This window comes from Camellia sinensis, chromosome 5, assembly GCF_055761805.1.
Source record: "Camellia sinensis isolate YWXY chromosome 5, ASM5576180v1, whole genome shotgun sequence".
In the NCBI taxonomy this organism is placed as follows: Eukaryota; Viridiplantae; Streptophyta; class Magnoliopsida; order Ericales; family Theaceae; genus Camellia; species Camellia sinensis.
In genome coordinates this window covers 64327401-64346678 of record NC_138965.1, presented here as the reverse complement: position 1 = coordinate 64346678, position 19278 = coordinate 64327401, and positions in this window count along the sequence as shown.

Below are 19278 nucleotides of genomic sequence, written 5' to 3'. Positions count from 1 at the left end.
GCTATCCACCCTGAGTTTTGTGACGCAACTTACGTGACTTTGTGAAAACATACATAATTTTGTGAAATACAAGTGTTCTCTGAAGATTTACTCGCAATTTTGATCAGTTACGCTTTTTCGTTTTTGGAAAAGCACTTACGTAACTTATGAAAACTGACAAAATTTTGTGATGCAAATGTATTCTCGAAGGACTTACTCGTATTTGTAATAATTTACGCATTTTTTTTTGGGAAACCACATACGTAAGTTTAGAAAACTTACGCTATTTTGTGTTGTTGAAAATTTATACGAACAAAGTTACGCATCATTTTGTGTTATCCACCCTGAGTTTTGTGACACAACTTACATGACTTCGTGACAACTTACGCAATTTTGTGAAATAAAAGTGTTATCGAAAGACTTATTCGTACTTTTGATCACTTACCAACTTACGCATTTTTGAGAAATTTATGCGGCTTTCTGATATGACTTACTTGATTTCTGAAAACTTACGCATGTTTGTGTTATTCTAAATTTTTGGTGACAAACTTACACGTTTTTGTGTTCACTTACGCATTATTGTGAAATAATTTACGTGATTCGTGAAAACGTATGCATTTTGTGTTGTTCTAAATTTATAGAAAGAAACTTACCCATGTCTGTGAAAATTTACTCATTTTTGTCAAATTACTTAGCAATTATTATGAAAACATACCTATGTTCTGCAATTACTTATGGGATTTGTGAAAATTTACTTATTGTTGTGTTGTTTTAACCTTTAGATAACAAACTTACGCATTTTTGTGAAACTTGCGCATTTGGTGAAATCACATACGAAATTTGTGAAAACTGACTCATTATTTTGTTATTCTAAACTTTTCATAACAAACTTAGCATTTTTGTAAAAGTTTTCACATTTTTTCAAATCACTTACGTAATTTGTGAAAACTTGCTCATTTTTTGGTTGTTCAAAAGTTTTGATGTGAAAACTTACGCATTTTCCTGAACACTTGTACATATTCCGAAATCACTTACAGAATTTGTGAAACCTTACTCATTTTTGTGTTATTCTAAACTTTTGATAACAAACTTACACATTTTTGTGAAAATTTATACATTTTGTGAAATCACCTTTGGAATTTGTGAAAACATACTCATTTTTGTGTTCTAAATTTTTGATGTGAAAACTTACACATTTTTCTAAAAATCTACACATAATGTGAAATTACTTACGGAATTTGTCAAAATTTACTCATTTTTGTGTTGTTCTAAGTTATTTAAAACAAACGTATCTTTTATGAAATCATTTACGGAATTTGAGAAAACTTAGTCATTTTTGTGTTGTTCCAAACTTTTGATAACAAACTTAGGCATTTTTCTGAAAACTTGCTCATTTTGTGAAATCTCTTACGAAATTTATGAAAATTTACTGATTTTTGTGTTGTTCTAACCTTTTGATAACAAAATTAGGCATTCTTTTTTGAAAACTTGTGCATTTTATGAAATCACTTACGAAATTTGTGAAAATTTACTCATTTTTGTATTGTTCTAAACTTTTAATAACAAACTTACGCATTTTTGTGAAAAGTTACGCATTTTATGAAAACAGTTATGACGTTTCTGAAAACTTACTCATTTTTGTGTTGTTCTAAAGTATTTGAAACACACTTACTCATTTTTCTGAAAACTTACACATTTTGCGAAATCACGTAGAAGATTTGTGAAAACTTGCTCATTTTTGTACTATGTTAAAATATTTGAAACTCCCTTACGAATTTTTATGAAAACTTGCAAATTTTGTGAAATTACCTACGGGGATTGTGAAAGCTTACTTATTTTTGTATTGTTCTAAATTATTTGAAACACACTTATGCATTTTTGTGAAAACTTACGCATTTTGTGAAATCGCTTACGGAATTTGTAAAAACATTCTCATTTTTGTGTTGTTCTAAACCTTTCATAACAAACTTACATATTTTTGTGAAAACTTACGCATTTTGAGAAATCACTTATGAATTTTGTGAAAACTTACTCATTTCTGTATTGTTCTAAATTATTTGAAATAAACTTATGTATTTTTGTGAAAACTTATGTATTTTGTGAAATCACTTACGAAATTTATGAAAACTTATCCATTTTTGTGTTGTTTTAAACTTTTGAGAACAAACGTACGCATTTTTGTGAAACCTTGCGCATTTTGTAAAAACAGTTATGGAATTTGTGAAACTTACTCATTTTTGTGTTGTTCTAAACTTTTAATAACAAAATTACGTATCTTTGTGAAAAGTAATGCATTTTGTGAAATCAGTTACGGTATTTGTGAAAACTTATTCATTTTTGTGTTATTCTAAAGCATTTGAAACACACTTACCCATTTTTCAAAAAACTTATAAATTTTGCAAAATCACTTATGAGATTTGTGAAACCTTGCTCATTTTTGTGTTATTCTAAAATATTTGAAACACTCTTACGCATTTTTATGAAACATACCCATTTTTTGAAATTACTTACAGTATTTGTAAAAACTTTCTTATTTTTGTGTTGCTCTAAATTATTTGAAACACATTTACGTATTTCTGTGAAAAATTATGCATTTTGTGAAATTATTTACAGATTTTTTGAAAAACATATTGTTCTAAACTTTTGAGTTAAAACCTATACATTTTTGTGAGAAGGTACGCATTTTGTGAAATCAATTACGACAGTTGTGAAAACTTACTCATTTTTGTGTTGTTCTAAAGTATTTGAAGCACACTTACACATTTTTCTAGAAACTTACGAATTTTGCGAAATCACATACGAGATTTGTGAAAACTTGCTCATTTTGTGTTATTCTAAAATATTTGAAACACTCTTACGCATTTTTATGAAAACTTACGCATTTTGGGAAATTACTTACGGAATTTGTGAAAACTTATTATTTTTGTATTGTTCTAAATTATTTGAAACACAATTACGCATTTTTGGAAAAACTTACGCATTTTGTAAAATCACTTACGGAATTTGTGAAAACTTACTCATTTTTTTGTTGTTCTAAACTTTTCATAACAAACTTGCGCACTTTTGGGAAAACTTATGCATTTTCAAAAATCACTTACGGATTTTGTGAAAACTTACTCATTTCTGTGTTGTTCTAAATTATTTGAAATACACTTACGTATTTTTGTGACAACTTCCACATTTTATGAAATCACTTACTGTAACACCCCGAATTTCTAGCCCAAATGATAATACACTAATCATGGCTCTTTCAAGTACAACCAAATATAAATCTCCAAACTTACATTGCATGATACAATAGTTCTTTATGCAACAACACATTAATCTAACAACAAGTAAGTAAACAAATAAATACCCCCAAGGGTTTACAAGTTTCCAAGGCTTGAGCCTGGTTATATAAAATGGTTATTCAAACCCATATACATACAACCCTTGGCTTACACACAGAGTCACAGCAAAATGAGTGTCTCGTACTCTTAACACACATTTACTCGCCTTTAGTTAGGCGGCATCACTGCATCTTTTCCTGCACAAAAAATCTGGTAGGGTGAGCATAAAGCCCAGTAGGAAGTCCTTAACAAAGTATATACAGTTTATATAAGTCTCAAGAGATGAAATACACATGCCATGCTATGCCCTTTTTGAAAATAAATCGCATTTTCATCTTTTGAAAATTATCATGCTCAATGATGTCATGCAATTTCAATTGTTCAAAACTTAACAATTTATTTCAAAGGCAGTAAATACGACACTAGCAATCCCTAGGTCAATGTCTGCAAGTAGACTACACAAGTACTACCAAATTGTCATTTTTACTGGTATTAACCGGAAGGCTCGACACCTATCCACGCGGGTTTCGGTCTTTCACCCCGGACTCTCAGGCCAACTTATTCAATATCATCTACACCACCTATCAAGACTTACCAACGTATTTACCGCAAAACTATTCCATGAAAACTTGTTTCTCAACATTCTTTTCGCAATGCAATTTTTCAAATCAACTTTCAAAGTTTAATGTAATCAAATGAATTGATATGCCAATTTCACTAGATGAATATAAATACTTTTATTCCAATTCATCATCCAGGGAATAACACAATTCCCGCTTCTCAAGTATCCTCAACAATTAGTTATTTAAAGACTATTTCAACGTTTTGAATAATAATTTCAAAAATGAACAACAATTCTCATATTTCCTGAAATTCATCATTTATATAAATATAAATAAGAAATTTTCCAAACATCTATTTATTTTGACACACAAAATAAATATAACAATATCATTCACAGATTTTTAGCCTCATTTAAAAAAAATCCCCAAATTTTAGATTTTCTCACCAAAACTATACAACTCAAATCTTTTGAAAGAAAACTTCTAAAATCATCTTTTCTTCAATCAACGAAGATCAAAACCTATAAGATCATTTTAAAAGAACAAGAGACAAACTCACTTTCAAAATCGGTCAAATTCTTGAATCAACAATCAATTTTCAAAGCTATCGAAAGATGATTTCGAAAATCATGATCTTGCAAAAATATATATATAACTCTAAGAAAATTTCTATCTCAAGTTTTGAAAAAGAAATGAGATGACCCCCAAAATCAACGGTGTCGAAACTCGATCTTCACCGCACACAACGAAGCCCTCGAGATGATAACCCACTTTGATGAAGAAACAATGGCAAAACTAAAATGGATCTTGAGAAATCAAGGTTTTTTATCTAGTTTTTGTAGAGAAATGTAGAGAGAAGGAAGGGGAAATGTTTTTGGAGAGAGATATCGAAAAGTGATATGAAATATCAGATTCACGAACTAATATTGTCACGACCCGAACCCGCCCCCGTGGGTTAAGGACGTAACCGGCCAGTAATCATGAGATTACCTACGGCCTCAAACTGTTCTGAACGTACTCTAACAGAGTTAATGGGGGCCAAACGGAAGCAAAATTAAAAACTTTGTCCATAGAGCCGTGCTTATATGCACATCAAACAAACCATACTCAGGTACGTTAATAACTCACATCAAAAGTACAGTTTCACAAAATTCATTACAGACAGGATCGTCCAAAACGAGTCAACCTATAACAGGCTATGTACAGATATGCACTAGGTCCTTGCCAACAAGACAAAACATAGGTACATAGTAAAAGGGCAAGGATGGTTTCATGCGCGAGGCACAAGGCTGACTCTCCCAAAACTCCTGTTGTTCCTAGCAGACTTCACTGGGGCTGGGTTTGGACTTCCCTTGGCTCACCTACAAATACATGAATGAGCGTGAGCGATAGCCCAGTGAATAATATCAAACATAACAGTTACATAACAATATGTAGATCAACATGCTCCAAACGGCCTTGGGCCCAATTCATACTTCTGTTTAACAGCAAAATATATATATAACTATATGAAATGCAAGTCAAGTAACTGTAGTTCCAAACATTCTGGCCTTTGGCCCATCCGGGTTTCCATTCATGGCAAAACGGCCTTCGGCCCATTCATTCATGTCAAACGGCCTTTGGCCCATTCATTCATGTCAAACGGCCTTTGGCCCATTCATTCATTTATCCTTGTCAGACTTTTGTCCACAATCCCAATTAACAACTCATAATATTTATAGGGGAACAACAATTGGACATTGACAAGTTTTCAAATATTGATATTACTCACAGTGATCGGCTTGTGGATGCGCCCTGGAGCTTGACCCTACACATTTCATGAATACAAAAGGGTCACTAACAGTTCAATTCGTTCTTTAATTCACATATTCCTCTTTAGGCTTTGTTCTTATCTCATTAACTCATTTACAATGCTTAACACATGCCTAAGAGTGCTTACAAGTGAAAGAGAACGGAAAACGAATCACAGAATGCATGAACAAAATTCCGGAAAACAGGGTCCCCGCTCGAGCGTAAGATTCTCCACTCGAGCGGACCCTTAAGGCCTGCAAGGTACTGGTTGCACCAAAGATGCGCTCGAGCTGAAGGTCCGTCTACAAAGATCCAGGCTCGAGCGTGAAATGTCCCGCTCGAGCGGGCATCCAACTCTGCAAAAATGCTGGGAGCACGATTTTCCCGCTCGAGCGTCCATTACCCCGCTCGAGCGGACCTCAAAAATCTGGGTTTCCCAGATCGTGTTCTTGAGCTCCAAATCAGTTTTCCATCTACATTTCTTGCATGCAATGGTTCAAATTACACATTTACACATGCTAACATGCTACTAATGCAGATTACAACATTAGGAAGCTCAATTACATGAATTATCTACATGCATGTCCCAAATTGTCTCAAACCCATCATCAACATGCTCAAATTCAAACATTCAAGACTTATACTCCCATGATTCGTACATGCATGTGGGAGATGCTCATCATTCTCAACTTAGATGGTACAAATGGTGACTACAACATGAGCTTTACCCAAAACTCCACATGAATCATGTGTTTCAAGCTCAAACATGCAATTTCAAGGTAATTTCTTACATGCATGAGTTCTAAGACTTCAATCTCAACAAAAATCAACTCATTACATGTTCTTGATCACAAACAACCCTTGAACTTACAAATTACAAGTAAGAGTTCATGAAATCACTTACCTAAGAGCTTCAACACTCAAGCTCTAGCCAAATCTTGAGCTAGATCTTCAAATTCCCAAGTCTTGAGCCCAAATTACACAAATCTCTCCCTTTTTCTCTCCATGGCCGGCCTCTCTCTCCCTCTCAATTGTCTAACTCAGATTTTGAGTTTTAAGAGAGCTAAAGGGGAGTGCAATGCAAATATAAAACAAGCCCCACTAACAAATATTTTAATATAAAATAATGGGGTACTTAATTTATCAATTTAATCAGTTTAAATTGGCCAGAATCAAATTTCAATTAAATTTCACCGTAGGCCCTAAAAATTATGCCAACCACAATGGCGTAGTCAATTTCGGGTTCCGTGGCCGATAAGGCCCTCAATTAAATTTCCAAAACAGACTACTCAAACAGATATTCCTACGATGAACAGATAAAATTTCAAACCACATATTTTCACATAGTGGAACACAAAATCATATCAAAATGCATAATCACATCATGTTAAGGACCAATTAACATACTACGGAACAGGGGTGTCACAGTCTTCCCCCCTTTAGGAAGTTTGGTCCTCCAAACTTAACTTACCTTCGTCGGGAAACAAATGTGGATAGCGTAGCCGCATTTCCTCCTCTTTTTCCCATGTAGCATCTGCCCCATAGTGTTGCTTCCATTCCACTTTCACCATTGGAATGGATTTGTTTCTCAATTCTTTCACTTGTCGGTCAACAATTCTTTCCGGCCATTCAGCATATTCCATATTTTCATCAATAGCAATCCGGTGATAATCAATCACATGCAACGGGTCTCGGAGGTAACCCCTCAACATTGACACATGAAACACATTGTGGATTTGTTCAAATCCCGGTGGCAAAGCAACTCTATAGGCAACTGGACCAAGTTTCTCCAAAATTTGAAACGGCCCAATATAACGGGGCGTCAACTTGCCCTTTTTCCCAAACCTGACTTGGCCTTTCATTGGAGAAACACGGATGAACACATGGTCGCCGACCTCATACTCAAGAGGTCTTCTCCGGACATCTGCATAACTCTTCTGTCGGTCTTGAGCTGTTTTGAGCCTTTGCCGAATAGTCTTGATCTTTTCAGAGGTGTCTTGTACAATTTCAGGCCCGAGCAAAGCTCTGTCCCCGACCTCTGTCCAACAAATAGGTGATCTACACCTCCTACCATACAAAGCCTCGTATGGTGCCATACCGATGCTGGAGTGGAAGCTATTATTATAGGCAAATTCTGCAAGTGGCAGGTAATCTTCCCAACTCCCCTGAAAATCCAAAGCACACATGCGAAGCATATCTTCCAAAGTCTGTATTGTTCGTTCTGACTGCCCATCTGTCTGTGGGTGGAATGCAGTGCTGAACCTTAGTTCTGTTCCCATAGCTTCCTGCAAACTCTTCCACAATCTAGATACAAACTTCGGATCTCTATCCGACACAATGGATACTGGAACTCCATGCAAGCGGACAATTTCATCAACATAAATAGTAGCCAACCTGTAAGTAGTAAATGTAGTTTTGACAGGCAGAAAATGTGCAGATTTAGTCAGTCTATCAACTACAACCCAAACAGAATCCATACCGCGGGAAGTCCGAGGTAGGCCAACAACGAAATCCATGGTCACATGTTCCCACTTCCACTCAGGAATGGGGAGAGGTTGAAGTAGACCGCCTGGTTTCTGATGTTCAGCCTTAACTTGCTGACACTGAAGGCACTTGGACACATGTTCTGCAATCTCTTTCTTCATTTTAGGCCACCAATAGGTTTGTTTCAAATCCCGATACATTTTATTGTTACCCGGATGCATAGCAAATACGGATCTGTGGGCTTTATCTAAGACCCTCTTCTTTAGCTCCGGAATAACTGGAACACATATTCGGTTTCGAAATTTCAACATTCCATTCTCGATACTGAACTCTGCCTTTGGGCTGACTTCAAATTCATCAATTACCTTTCTGAGGAACTCATCCTCTTTCTGTTTTTGCTTGATTTCATCAACAATTGCCGGCTCGGCTGTAATAGCGGCTATCAATCCGCCCTGTTCACACACTACCACTTCAATTTCAGACTTTTCAAAGTCTTGCAAAATCTCCCTTTGTTCAGTAAGCAAGCAAGCCATACTCCCTGTTGATTTCCTGCTCAAGGCATCGGCCACTGTATTAGCTTTTCCGGGGTGATACTGAATTTCTAGGTCGTAATCTTTTATCAGTTCCAGCCATCTTCTCTGACGCATATTCAACTCTTTCTGCGTGAAGAAGTATTTTAGGCTTTTATGATCTGTGTAGACTTCACACTTTGCCCCATACAAATAATGCCGCCAGATTTTCAAAGCAAAAACAACTGCGGCCAATTCTAGGTCATGTGTTGGATAATTCTTCTCATGTGGCCTCAACTGTCGGGAGGCGTAAGCAATAACCTTTCCGTTCTGCATTAACACACAACCCAAACCCTTATAAGATGCGTCACTGAAAATCACAAAATTTTCCGTACCTGAAGGTAGTGTCAAAATTGGTGCAGTGGTCAATCTTGTCTTCAATTCATGAAAGGCTGATTCTCTTTCACTATTCCACTCAAATGGTTGTCCTTTACGTGTCAATTGGGTAAGAGGCACAGCTAATTTCGAAAAGTCCTTTACAAACCTTCTGTAGTACCCAGCTAAGCCCATGAAACTGCGAACTTCTGTCACATTAGTTGGTGTAGGCCAATTCACAATTGCTTCTATTTTCTGCGGGTCCACTGAAATTCCTTCCTTGTTGACCACGTGCCCTAAGAAAATAACCTCATCCAACCAAAACTCACATTTATTTAACTTAGCAAATAGTTTTCTTTCCCGAAGTATTTGTAAAACAGTCCTCAAATGATGTTCGTGTTCAAGTCTATCTTTAGAGTATATTAAAATATCATCGATGAAGACAGCAACAAACTCATCAAGGTAGGTTTTAAAAATTCTATTCATTAAGTCCATAAACGCTGCCGGAGCATTAGTCACTCCAAATGGCATAACAAGAAACTCAAAATGATCATACCTCGTTCTGAATGCGGTTTTCTCAACATCTTCTGCCTTAACCTTCAGCTGATGATACCCGGATCTCAAATCAATCTTAGAAAACACCTGTGATCCTTGCAACTGGTCAAATAAGTCATCAATACGGGGTAAGGGATATTTATTCTTTATCGTTACCTTGTTCAATTCCCGGTAATCAATACATAGGCGTAAGGTACCATCCTTTTTCTTTACAAATAACACTGGTGCGCCCCAAGGCGAAGTACTGGGCCGGATAAACCCTTTATCAAGAAGGTCTTGCAACTGTTCTTTTAATTCTTTCATTTCGGCTGTAGCCATCCTGTAGGGAGTTTTAGAAATAGGTTGGGTGCCTAGCACAGTTTCAATAGTAAACTCTATCTCCCTGTCTACCAATTCCCCTGGTAATTCATTTGGAAACACATCTGGGAATTCTCTAACGATGGAAATATCATTCAATTCAACATTCACGGATTGTTCAGTCAATACATAACACAAATAACCCTGGCATCCCTTCCTGATCAATTTACATGCTTTCATTGCAGATATCAAATATGGTGGAGGTACTACCCCATTTCCCACAAACACAATTTCTTTCTGTTCTAGTGGTTTAAATACAACCCTCTTTGTCACACAATCTATAGTGGCACAATATTTGGTCAACCAATCCATGCCCAAAATTACATCAAAGTGTCTAAAGTTTAAGGGCAACAAATCTACATACAGGGTAGCATCCTCAATATGCATGTCACAAAACCGATATATATAGTCACATAACACAGATTCCCCCGATGGAGCAGACACACATAACAAATATGGCAACAATTCTAGGGGTCTTTTCAGTCTAGATGCAAATGCATATGTCACAAATGAATGCGTGGATCCAGAATCAATTAACACAAAAGCATCCTGATTACATATCGAGATAGTACCTGAGACAACGGCATTGGCATTCCGTGTATCACCCGGAACGAGTGCAAAGACTCTCCCTTGTCTCACTGTATCCCCAGTAGTAGCAGATCTCAAAGTGTTTCCCGGCTTCGGGATCGATGCAGTGGAGCTAGCAGCTATCTTCCCACTATTCTGATTACAATCTCGGGCTATATGCCCTTGTTTCCCACACTTAAAACAGGCTCCCGATGCACGGTAACAAACTCCACGGTGCCTTTTGCTACAAGTGTTGCACATGGGAGTCGTGTCTCGGGAAGAACTTGAGGTAGTTGAGGAGCCCGTGTTTTGCTTTTTCAGAAATTTCTTCTTCAAAAAGAAGCCTTGTCTTTTGTTGCCTCTCCATTCGGTTGTTGGCTTAGCTTGTCTAGCTATATTAGCCTCTGATATGATGGCCCGGTCAAGCACCCCAATGTAGGTCTCCAATTTCAGGACATTCACCCGCTCTAGGATGTCACTTCGGAGCCCACCTTCAAAATGCCTTGCCTTCTTATAATCAGTGTCAATTACGTGTGGTGCAAACCTGGCCAACTCAGTAAATTTGGCCTCATACTCAGCTACAGTCATACTGTCTTGTTTGAGTTCCATGAACTCTGCCACTTTCCTGTCCCGGACACACTGCGGGAAGTACTTGTCATAGAAGATTTCCAAAAATTTCGCCCAATCAATATCTCTGTGGTTTTCCCTCATCAACATCCACCATCTTCTCGCTTCATCTTCTAGCATAAAGGTGGCTAGAAGCACTTTCTGTGTATCCGAGCACGGAAACACCTCAAACAGTTTTTCAATCCCAAGTACCCAAGCTTCGGCTTTTAAGGGATCTAGTCCACCATGGAACTGTGGTGGTTTCATTTTCTTGAATTCCTTGGTGAGGGCGATTATCCGATCATCATTTTGATTATCTGGCACAGGTGGTGCCGGAGGTGGAGGTGGCGGATGTGGTTGCTGCCACTGTTGTTGCCACTCCTGTTGCTGTCTCAAAGCTTCTGCCATTTCCTGAATCAGTCTTTCCATTCTGTCCAGTCTGGCAGCAGAGGATTCCTCTAACTCATCACCTCTGGTTCTCACCATCTAATTAAACTTGCATTATATTCCATACCAAAGGTACACAAGTACACATACACTAAGGAGCACATATTTCCAGATAATTCGTACTGCAAGTAGTTCACAACTTACACATATAATTATTCATAACAAAGCATTTAAGCACATAATCAATGCTTCCAAACTCGTATTTATCACATGAATGCATCCTAGATCTTATCTAGACGCTTATTGCTCTTTTTGGACAAGTGTGTGAGTTATTAACTCGTGCTCTGATACCACTCTGTCACGACCCGAACCCGCCCCCGTGGGTTAAGGACGTAACCGGCCAGTAATCATGAGATTACCTACGGCCTCAAACTGTTCTGAACGTACTCTAACAGAGTTAATGGGGGCCAAACGGAAGCAAAATTAAAAACTTTGTCCATAGAGCCGTGCTTATATGCACATCAAACAAACCATACTCAGGTACGTTAATAACTCACATCAAAAGTACAGTTTCACAAAATTCATTACAGACAGGATCGTCCAAAACGAGTCAACCTATAACAGGCTATGTACAGACATGCACTAGGTCCTTGCCAACAAGACAAAACATAGGTACATAGTAAAAGGGCAAGGATGGTTTCATGCGCGAGGCACAAGGCTGACTCTCCCAAAACTCCTGTTGTTCCTAGCAGACTTCACTGGGGCTGGGTTTGGACTTCCCTTGGCTCACCTACAAATACATGAATGAGCGTGAGCGATAGCCCAGTGAATAATATCAAACATAACAGTTACATAACAATATGTAGATCAACATGCTCCAAACGGCCTTGGGCCCAATTCATACTTCTGTTTAACAGCAAAATATATATATAACTATATGAAATGCAAGTCAAGTAACTGTAGTTCCAAACATTCTGGCCTTTGGCCCATCCGGGTTTCCATTCATGGCAAAACGGCCTTCGGCCCATTCATTCATGTCAAACGGCCTTTGGCCCATTCATTCATGTCAAACGGCCTTTGGCCCATTCATTCATTTATCCTTGTCAGACTTTTGTCCACAATCCCAATTAACAACTCATAATATTTATAGGGGAACAACAATTGGACATTGACAAGTTTTCAAATATTGATATTACTCACAGTGATCGGCTTGTGGATGCGCCCTGGAGCTTGACCCTACACATTTCATGAATACAAAAGGGTCACTAACAGTTCAATTCGTTCTTTAATTCACATATTCCTCTTTAGGCTTTGTTCTTATCTCATTAACTCATTTACAATGCTTAACACATGCCTAAGAGTGCTTACAAGTGAAAGAGAACGGAAAACGAATCACAGAATGCATGAACAAAATTCCGGAAAACAGGGTCCCCGCTCGAGCGTAAGATTCTCCGCTCGAGCGGACCCTTAAGGCCTGCAAGGTACTGGTTGCACCAAAGATGCGCTCGAGCTGAAGGTCCGTCTACAAAGATCCACGCTCGAGCGTGAAATGTCCCGCTCGAGCGGGCATCCAACTCTGCAAAAATGCTGGGAGCACGATTTTCCCGCTCGAGCGTCCATTACCCCGCTCGAGCGGACCTCAAAAATCTGGGTTTCCCAGATCGTGTTCTTGAGCTCCAAATCAGTTTTCCATCTACATTTCTTGCATGCAATGGTTCAAATTACACATTTACACATGCTAACATGCTACTAATGCAGATTACAACATTAGGAAGCTCAATTACATGAATTATCTACATGCATGTCCCAAATTGTCTCAAACCCATCATCAACATGCTCAAATTCAAACATTCAAGACTTATACTCCCATGATTCGTACATGCATGTGGGAGATGCTCATCATTCTCAACTTAGATGGTACAAATGGTGACTACAACATGAGCTTTACCCAAAACTCCACATGAATCATGTGTTTCAAGCTCAAACATGCAATTTCAAGGTAATTTCTTACATGCATGAGTTCTAAGACTTCAATCTCAACAAAAATCAACTCATTACATGTTCTTGATCACAAACAACCCTTGAACTTACAAATTACAAGTAAGAGTTCATGAAATCACTTACCTAAGAGCTTCAACACTCAAGCTCTAGCCAAATCTTGAGCTAGATCTTCAAATTCCCAAGTCTTGAGCCCAAATTACACAAATCTCTCCCTTTTTCTCTCCATGGCCGGCCTCTCTCTCCCTCTCAATTGTCTAACTCAGATTTTGAGTTTTAAGAGAGCTAAAGGGGAGTGCAATGCAAATATAAAACAAGCCCCACTAACAAATATTTTAATATAAAATAATGGGGTACTTAATTTATCAATTTAATCAGTTTAAATTGGCCAGAATCAAATTTCAATTAAATTTCACCGTATGCCCTAAAAATTATGCCAACCACAATGGCGTAGTCAATTTCGGGTTCCGTGGCCGATAAGGCCCTCAATTAAATTTCCAAAACAGACTACTCAAACAGATATTCCTACGATGAACAGATAAAATTTCAAACCACATATTTTCACATAGTGGAACACAAAATCATATCAAAATGCATAATCACATCATGTTAAGGACCAATTAACATACTACGGAACAGGGGTGTCACAAATATAACATGGTCCGCTTGAGCCTGGAAAGCCCCGCTCGAGCGTTGAATACACTTTTCTAATACTTTTGCAGACAGGTCAAACTTCTGGAACCAAACATTCTCCGCTCGAGCGCATAAACGGACGCCCGAGTGGACAAGCAACTTCAAATGCATTTTGCATTTTTGCTTCGGGGGCGCTGCCCCTCAACCCCGCCTAGGGCGTTGCCCCCTGGACCCCCGCGAGCTGATTGGGCAGCCCGATCCCCAACATACTCAGCGAAGTGGCAAAACTGGGATCGCTATACTTACGAAATTCGTGAAAATTTACTCATTTTTGTATTATTCTAGATTTTTAATAACAAACTTACACATTTTTGTACAAACTTATGCATTTTTGTGTAAAGTTCATTGCCAACTGAGCTTTTGCTCGCCTCCAAACTAACGATTTTCAAAAAATGAAGCTGAAGTGCTCCCTAAACGAAAGTTTGGATTGAAGAGCACTTTTGGACATGAAAGCTTGCGTCGAATCAAGTTTTGCTTGTGTTAGAGACAGTTCTCTAAATTATTATGCGTAGTCGGATAATTTCTTATAACGCGGATAAAGAAATTTTTGTTGAATCTTTCCTTACTTGTGGAACTATTTTATTTTTGGTTGTAAGTGTAACGAACAATTATTCTAAAGTTTTAGAAACAGTTCAAAATGGAAGGAATGTTGTTTATGTTACATCCTTCTATATGGTTTTGTTGCATTGCCTATTTTGTATTGGTAATGCCTAGAAGAGGAGGGGAACATAAGGGTGCGTTTGTCAGGGCGTCACATGAAAACTTACTCATTTCTGTGTTGTTCTAGATTTTTGAAATAAACTTACACATTTTTATGAAAGCTTGTGCATTTTGTAAAAATTACTTACCGAATTTGTGAAATCTTCCTTATTTTTGTATTGTTCTATACTTTTGACAACAAATTCACGTATTTCTGTGAAAACTTGCACATTTTATTAAATCACTTACGAAATTGGCAAAAAATTACTCATTTCTATGTTGTTCTAAATTATTTGAATCAAACTTCCACATATTTGTAAAAACTAACGTATTTTGTGTAATCACTTATGAAATTTGTGAAAATTTACTCATTTTTGTGTTGTTTTAAATTTTTGATGTGAAAATTTATGCATCTTTTTGAAAACTTTCACATTTTGTGAAATCACTTACGGAATTTGTGAAAATTTTACTCATTTTTTTTTTGTTCAAAATTTTTTATTTGAAAACTTGCGGATTTTTGTTGAATATTACGCATTTTGTGAAATCAATATTTTTGTGCTGTTCTAAACTTTTGATATGAAAACTTACGCATTTTCTGAAATTAGTTAGTGAAAAATTATTCATTTTTGTATTTTTTTTAACTTTTAAGTAAAAACTTATGCATTTTTATGAAAATTTACACATTTTGTGAAATTACCTACGAAATTTATGAAAACTTACTTATTTTTTTGTTGTTCTAAACTTTTGATATAAAAACTTCAGCATTTTGTGAAAACTTACGTACTTTGTGAAATCAATTACGAAATTTGTGAAAACTGGCTTATTTTTTTGTTGTTCTAAACTTTTGATGTGAAAACTTACTCATTTTTGTAAAAACTTACGCATTTCGTGAAATCACTTAAGGAATTATTGAAAACTTACTTATTTTGGTGTTGTTTTAAACTTTTGAGTGAAAACTTACACATTTTATGAAATCACTTACGAAATTTGTGAAAACTTACTCATTTTTTTTTATTGTTCTAAACTCTTAATGTGAAAACTTACGCATTTTGTGATATCACTTATAGAATTTGTGAAACCTTACTCATTTTTTTTGTTGTTCTAAACATTTGATGTGAAAACTTAGGCATTTTTGTGAAAACTTATGCATTTTGTGAAATCACTTAAGGAATTTCTGAAAACTTACTTATTTTTGTATTGTTCTAAACTTTTGATGTGAAAACTTACGTATTTTGTGAAAACTTACGCATTTTGTGAAATTACTTGCGGAATATGTAAAAATTTACTCAGTTTTGTGTTGTTCTAAACTTTTGATGTGAAATAACACATTTTGTGAAATTGCTTACGAATTTTGTGAAAACTTACTCATTTTTGTGTTGTTCTAAATTATTTGAATCAAATTTACACATATTTGTGAAAACGTACGCATTTTCACTACTACAAATATAGATAAAGATCACACTTTTTTAGTGTGATGTATGTTTTTTAATCACACCTTTTAAGTTTTATTAAAGTGTGGTCTTTAGGAGTGTGATTAAAAATGGTCATTTTTAATCACACTTTTTAAGTGTCATTAAAAAATGCTTTCATCACACCTTTTAAGTGTGGTTAAAAACATTTAGATCACACCTTTTAAGTGTGATTAAAAATATTTAGATCACACCTTTTAAGTGTGGTTAAAAATATTTAGATCACACCTTTTAAGTGTGATTAAAAACTTTAATTCACACCTTTTAAGTGTGATTAAAAACTTTAGATCACACCTTTTAAGTGTGATTAAAAATATTTTGATCACACCTTTTAAGTGTGATCTTTGGAAGTGTGATTAAAAATGATCATTTTTAATCACACTTTTTAAGTGTGATTAATAACATTTAGATCACACCTTTTAAGTGTGATTAAAAATATTTACATCACATCATTTAAGTGTGATTAATAACATTTCACTGCTGGAAAATCGATTTTTAGCGGCGTTTTAAAAACGCCGCTATAGGTACAAATATCCTACCCTATTATACTGCGACGTCACTATGACTTTAGCGACGTTTTGAAAACGCCATTAAAGACATTTATGCATTTTAAAAATCTAACAGTTGGGGTAGGGATATAGTGACGTTCAAAAACGCCGCCATAGCCTGTATTTTTATTTTTTTTATTTTAAAAATTGTGCTAATTTTATATGGTTATTAAAAATTCCTGTCATAAACAATTATTAAGAACTAATAATTGATGTTTATTAAAATAATAAATAAACTAAGTTTGAAAACAAAATTAAAAATATTCATGTAATCTTTTTCAGGGATCCTATAAGGAAAACATCCGTCCATATCTTCTTTCTCTCCCGCCCACAATGAAAACAGCAGTGCATCAAACTTCAAACAATAGTACAGGGTAATGAAGCAAACAAATCCTCACTCATAAGAACTTCATATCTTCTGGGGCCTCTCATCTGGTTGTTTTCCTCTGTTTCAGTGAAGAACTTTACCTCTCTCTCCTAACAGACAAAGGGGTAAAACACATCACCCATAGAAAATTCAATTAATCAAATCTATATAAATGAGCCAAAAAGCCACAACCAAGTTAAAAGAGTGAAAAGTTTAGTGGCAGTACCATATTCTCATTGAAGCTCAATATTGAAGCTACATTACCACAGCGATAACAATAATTTGAGCAGACCATACCTGATAAGCCAAGAAGCACACAGTAAAATTAATTAAAATTAATTAAAATATCACCAAATCTGAAGTGATGTTATATACACTAAGTCATGTTACATAGACTCAAGTCCCCCTATCAAGTGTGGATATTATACATCTAAACTCCCAAATTTCTTGGCATGTTTCTCTTATTTCTCAAGGCAAAATACTGACTTTATGTAAGACAGTGTAAAAGCAACAGAAAATGAAAAAATAAAAAACAATTTCTTAGTATTCGTGTTTTATTTCCTAAGGTGGAATGGTGACTTTTCTTCAAGATGGCACTTCACTTGCTCTAAAGCAATCATGTCACAAAGAAACATAATAAGGGAGGTCTATCAATTAATTACACAGTAAATTTGCATAACTAAACATGCTTGTTGGGCCCAGTTTTGACTGGACATGTCGGACACACAGCCCATATCCTTACTCCAGCCATATGTTTAGAAGTGTCCATGTAACATAATACACTGAGTTAAAGACTTCACAACTCATAGTTACAAGGCCTTTATCTTGAAACATGTATTTAAGACCTTCATGCACAAGTTAATCTGCACAAAGGGGGATTCATTAGCGGAAATAAGGAAATTCAAAATTGTAATTTTCCAACCAACAAAATTACTATATACATCAGAAATTAAAAACTGAGGTGATGCAGTTGGTCAAGATGGATCCTACCATTCAAGATCAATGCACGTAAGCTCAAAAGAGATTTGACCTCATCCATTGATTTAAGCTTATTTTTGCCAGCATTCAGCACCTGCTTCACAAGAACTAGAATAAATTAAATTTGGAAAGTGTCAATTTAGTTTTAATAATTTAAAAACTAAACCAGTGAAAAAGACCACTCTATCAAATTGATTGAACAATCAAAACCAAAAGAGCAGTTTTCCTTCAATATTTGTTGATTATGTAGTAATAGTAGTATATTGAACTCAATTTTACTTACTTTGAAACATAACAGAATTTCAACCTTTGTAAACACAAAAGGTAAATATAACAGAAAGGTAATATTAGCAACATACCCAAGCAAAACATTCAATTGCTTCTATTAGCAGTTTTCCTTCATATATTCAATTGTGTAATCTAACTCTGTGGGTGAGCTGTCAGGGTTAATGTAATAATATTATTATTTTCTCTGTAAACTTACACTGAAAAAAGTTATGCCAAAGCAGAATTCAAATGTGAGAATCTGAAAAAAGTTCCATAAGCATATCTCACCTTCAGCTATGTCCTCTCACCTCACCCAACATTCTGTCAGGTGCTCAAGCACTGTTCATGTGAATGGTTGAAATCCAATTCTCCACATGCTTGCCATTATGGCAATTCAGATGTGAAGTTTTTATATCTCTGTCAATCTACTTCTTTTGAGAAGGAGATAGGAGCTGGGTCCACAATCTAGCTAACAAAGGGATGATTCCTCAACCACAAGGTTGGTGAACACCTTATAATCCTTCTATTGGCCATCTTTATACCCTGCTGAACTAGTTTGCCATTGTCTTTGCACCCTATTGAGTTTAAATTTGCCTCTGATAAGGATTGCCTTCCCTCATTTCTCCCCCCCCCCTCCCTCTTTTTCGCTCATCTTGCAAAGCATGCCTCATTCTTAAAAAGGGACATTGACTATCTAGGGCATTCTATAGTTGCCTCATCCTTCCCACAGCTTTGTTTAGGCTTCAAACTTATTGTA